Consider the following 5,601-nt stretch of genomic DNA (forward strand, 5'->3'; position numbering starts at 1 on the left):
TTGTGACATGAGGGTATCGTTACACCCTTACAAAAAAGGTATAATTACAAATGCAATGTATAATATTATTATTATTGGGTGGTCTCAAGCTTTTTTTTTTTTTCTATGAAAATTTTTTTTCTCTGTCATTGCATTTTTCTTTTTGGTTCTTTATCAAAATTCAGTTGTCATTTCGTCCCTTTGTTTAACTGACAAGCTGAATAGGATTAAAGTCCCAATCAAACATCTTTCCAGATGATTCTGAACCACTGAAGCCACATGATTGGTGTATTACTGCTATTCATTCAAACCCATCAGCAAATATTCTACCCACTGCTCTCATGATCAGCATCTAATGCACTCTTTCTTTCTTTCTTACTTTCTTTCTTATTCTCCCCTCCCACCTTTATTTCTCCTCCGTTTCGTTCATGCTGATGATTTCCAGCTGCTCAGGCACCATTCTGTTACATCTGCTTCTGCTTTAGTAATTAATAGCTCACTTTCCTCTCCCAGTCAGATTCGGAGACCCCCCCTCCTCCTCCTCCTCCACCTCCAGCCTCTCACATACACTCTTCTCTCTCCTGCCTTATCAGACCTGTCAATCATGTCCAGGCTGTTTAAACATGCCGCTGCCACCCCCTCCTCTTGCTTTCTTTCTCACTTGCTCTCTATTTTTCTCCACCGCTTGCTTTCTCTCTAACTTTATTCTATCTCGCTCTCTGTCTGTCTGTCTTTCTTCCTTGTTGTATGCTCTATCTTTCTTCACTTCTTAGCTGCACCCCTCCTCCTCCTCCTCCTCCTCTGGGTTTATTCATTCACATCTTGGGAGTTTGGACACACCCCCTCCTCAGTCCCATCCCCCTTGAACTCCTGTCCAACATCAACCGTTTTAGTCAGTCTGCCAGTGGCCTATGGGGACACCAGCCCTGGCTCTCCTGGGTAGCCAATAAAGGGCCACTTCTGTCCATTTGGGTGCCTGAACAAAAATCTTTTTATTATTAGTTTGTTTAATTGGCTGAATGTTGTGGCTACAGAAATAAATTACGTGTGCTACGTAATAAAACATTCATTAATTGTTCAGTGGGATTATTAGCTGAAGATATTTGTTTGCTTGCTTATTTATTTACATGTTTATTCATTTTCTAATTAGTTAGCTTGTTTATTTGACTTTCACGGCAGATCTCAAGCCACAAAAAAAACAAAAAACAAAGCATTAATCGGATTAGGAAAAATGTAAACAAAAAAAATATGACAGCTAAAAAGTATAAATAATAATGTTATAAATCAATAAGTATAAATATAATTTTTCCTGTGTGTTACTAAGAATGTGGTTACACATTTTGTTTTAGTGTTCAGTGTTTGTAAAAAGTAATAAAGGTCAAAAAGTATAAATACAGCTTGATCAAATTTGATTAGCTTGATCAAATCTTTGATTAATAAGTTATTTTCAAATTATCTTCCAAGTGTGTTAGTGAAAAATGCAGTTACACATTTTGTTTCAGTGTTTGTAAAAAGTATAAACCATAATATTATAGGTAAAAAATGTATAAATACAATTGCAATTCATTAAACACAAAGCTTAGAGGAGAAAAATTCATAAATTATTTTCAAATAATGTTATTATTTCCAGTAAATCATTTCCTGAAAATCATCTATCAGGCTTTACAGTTGTTCAGGGCCGTGCTCACATTCTGAACGGCTCCTGTGCAGTTGTGTTTCACCGTGATCCTTCCGCCGGCTCGAGGGGCCCCATCTTACACTCTCCACCTCCTCTCTGTCCTTACAGTATGTGTCCTCCCCCGCCATTGAGGGAGATTAGCGGGGCTGGGTACAGGGATACAGTCCTGGGCCTCCCCCAAACTCATCACTGCCTCCCCCCCCTCCCACGGCTCTTGCGATGTACCCCCACAGGTTTCACTCCTGTTGGATAATGGTCCCAGTGTGGCCCGGTGGGACTCAGACACATCTTTCTTCATATGCAGACAAGCTTATTCTTCTTCCGAAGTAACGCCACCCCCCACCCCTAAACCGCTAAACAGACGGGACCAAGAAATACACACTAATAAGTTTAGAGCAACTGATGAGAATCAATACTGCAGAAGACATGCCAACTTATTTGTTTTCATACAGACAGTCAGAAAGAATAGGCCAGGGGACATTTTTCCAGTGTGTCTAAACAACATTGTTTTAGTGTTTTTTTTTTGTTTTGTTTTTGCGCTGTCTCAAAATCTTAAATAATATTCGGTAACACTTTATTTTACAGTATCATTGTTACACGTTAGTTACTTAAGTAATAACTATAAAATTATGCATAACATGCAGCTAACTCTAAAACAAACCCTAATCATAACCCTAACCCTAGTAAGTACATTTATAGTATCTCATTAATATTACTCAGTACTTAAATGTATAATTACACTGTAACTTAAAACAAATTGTAACATAATACACTTTTACACAAAAAAATGCTGGGTTGTTTCAACTCATGTTTGGGTCAAATATGGACAAACCCAAATTAATTTCACTGTGGTAATGAAATCAACTTGACTGTTTTATGAAAATGTAAAAATGCAGAAAGTTTTCTGTGATGAGTAGGTTTGGAGGTAGGTTTAGAGTTAGGGCTTAGAATTTACAGTTTGTAAAAATCATTATGTATATGGAAAGTCCCCATAAAGCATGAAAACCCAACGTGTGTGTGTGTGTGTGTGTTTCAAATGTAAATTGTGGCAGATTAAAAAATAGGACATACATGATGATTGTAGTGTTTTAACATGTAGTCAAATTAAACTGAAAGTGATTTCACCCCTGTTGCTAATTTCTAATTGGTTAAACTGATGGTGTCTCGTCTAAATAATTATTTATAAAGTGTTTTTTTTAAATAAAACCAAAGTATATTAATTAAAAGAATAGGCCTAATAGGCATTTCTTATAAATACAATACTGCAAGAACAACGTAAATAGAGTGAAAAACGGTTACATATGAAAGATAGTTATATCCGTATACTGTAAACTGACCATTTGAATCTCCGCAGTGGTTTAGTTCCAGGCGGTTGGAGGCACAGTGAGAGCGGATCGAGAGAACTGACCTCTGCATGGGGGAGAGGGGGGGACTGAGCCCCTGCGTGACATTAATCTGCCCTGTCACCCTGTCTCTGGGCTCTGCACAGGAGCATACGGCACAGGAAGCATGTCCTAACTGGAAGTAAATCGCTCTAATCAATAATGCCACATATTGGCTGAATATACACATCTTTCCATCGTATCCATAAATAACTTGTACATAAACACAAACGTGGTTCTACTCACAATTCTTTTAATTGTCCCCCATTTTCATTCTGTCGGGGTCTGCACGCTCACATCGCGGCATACACACTCTTTCTCTGTGCTCCGTTCGTGCTCAGTAACAGCAGGCCTCTCAGCGGTGTGTGCTGATTTTCCCTGCCGCCTCTGACTGCCGCAGCCGGAGCTGAACAGCAGCGAGGAACAGGAGCTCAGCGACCGCGATATAAAGTCTCCAAAACGCACACTGACGCACTGATAATTATCCATAAATGTAGAATATAATGATAGAATATGAACTTAATCAATAAGGTATAATAGAGAAAATACACGTCCATTTTATGCATGTTTTAAAAAAGACAAATAGTTAATGGGCTGTGTAAATGGTTATGATATTGATGCGGACCATTAAAGCTGTTATAAAACAACGTAAGACCACTGTAGAATTATTAGTAATTTTGACGGGAAAAGAGTGCAAAAAAATCTACAGTAAAAACGTTAATTATCGTACACGGTAAAATGAAAGTGCACTATTTCAAAAGACGTCCTTTTACTGTAAAATTTTGGGGAAAAAAGTATTTTTTTAGATGTACAATGTTTGAAGTAGTTTTTTTTTTTTTTGCATTATTTTATTGTGTGTTACCCTGATGGTGTTTAATGTTTATTTTGTGTCTTTGCTCTGTAGGCTATTTGTTTTTATTAGGCAACAGCTGCTGGAAAGGCCAAATCTGAGGAACTTTATGTCATTATATGGTTTTACATTTTTGCACGTGAGTTATTTGTTAGCAAACTGCCATATTTACAATATACAATTTCAAAACAGTAAATAATTACAGTTACAGTAATTTGAGAACACACACACACACACACACACACACACACATATATATATATATATATATATATATATATATATATATATATATATATATATATGGTATATATGTATATCTGTGTGCTTTGTTGTATTCTACCTTTTACAAATCTAAACTGCCAGTAAAATTTAATTTAGTAATAGCCTATATAGCCTATTTAAAAAAAAAAAAAAAGTAAAAGAAAATAAAATACAATAAAGATTTTTTAAAATAAAAATTATCCTCCTTAGCACAGATAACTTATAATTCCAGAAACGTGATAAATGTGACAGACTACAGTGTTGAAACATCATGTATTAATCGGGTAAAAATAGATATCAGTTCATTATCTGAGCAGCCCCCATCATAATTAATAAAATAGTCAGAAAGGGGGGTGGGGTGTACTTTAAATTATTCTTATTCTCTATAATGTCCCAGAGAAGGATTAAATTGCATATAATTTCTTGATACAAGAAGAGCTATTCATTTTGTTCTGGGTCAGGAGAGACATGCAGTGATAGGCTCACCTGCTGCAAGCTTGTTAATTATGGAAATGTGAGTTAGAATCAGCTGTCACTATTATGCTTCAGAGCCACTCTCATGAGAGAGGGTGTGTGTGTGTGTGTGTGTGTGCGTGCGTGCGCGTGCGCGTGTGTGTGTGTGTGTGTGTGTGTGTGTGTGTGTGTGTGTGTGTGCATGAGCGTGTGTATGGGGTCCTGGTAAACCTTAGCCTACATTATGGGGACCAAATGTCCCCACAAGTATAGTAATACCAGAAATTTCTGACCTTGTGGGGACATTTTTTGGTCCACATTAAGAGAAAAGCTTATATCATACAGAATGGTATTTTCATAACGAATGGTGGGTAGGTTTAGGATTAGGGGATGGAATATACATTGTACAGTATAAAAATCATTAGGGGTGTGTGTGTGTGTGTGTGTGTGTGTGTGTGTGTGTGTGTGTGTGTTGAGTAAGGAGGCTCTTTCATTTTAAGCCGTGCAGTGAACATGCATGTCATGGACAGGGGCTGCTTTGGGCCACTGCACATCTCAGGAGACTTCATTAATTATTCAACCCTTTAACTCCCAGAGAGACATGCCCGTTCGCTGTATGTGGCCAGTAACCCCAGTAGAAGACCATTACAGGTTACCTGAGTATATGCAGCAGAGATTATGAGTTGCTATGGAACCAGCGAAAGGAAGATTCGGAGCATTAAATAACGAGAACATTGAAAAGACTGACGCTTGTTTTAGTGGGAACGCCGAGAGAAGTGTGTATTGTGTACGTTACGTATGCAGTGGTAACCAGAGGTGTATCTGGGGTGGAAGAAGGGGCCATTTCATGCTGATTTTTATACGGATGAGAGATGGGCAGAGTTGACAGGTGAAACTTGAGTTTTAGGAATTAAACTATTTTGAATTCAAGTTATAAATTATTACAATTATAAAAAATATCATTGATATAACTAAATTGAAATACATAAAACTAT

At 37.3% G+C, this 5,601-nt stretch overlaps 1 long non-coding RNA gene across 1 annotated transcript; it reads right to left on the reverse strand.

The window, feature by feature from the left end:
- Window positions 1-1,862: 1,862 nt before the first annotated feature.
- On the reverse strand, window positions 1,863-3,621 carry LOC125257584. The gene is made up of 3 exons (XR_007182426.1): window positions 3,286-3,621; window positions 2,995-3,175; window positions 1,863-2,010 (listed from the first exon to the last, which is right to left on the reverse strand). It is a non-coding gene; the product is annotated as an uncharacterized LOC125257584 (long non-coding RNA).
- Window positions 3,622-5,601: the final 1,980 nt, after the last annotated feature.

Source organism: Megalobrama amblycephala, linkage group LG22, assembly GCF_018812025.1.
Source record: "Megalobrama amblycephala isolate DHTTF-2021 linkage group LG22, ASM1881202v1, whole genome shotgun sequence".
Classification (NCBI taxonomy): domain Eukaryota; kingdom Metazoa; phylum Chordata; class Actinopteri; order Cypriniformes; family Xenocyprididae; genus Megalobrama; species Megalobrama amblycephala.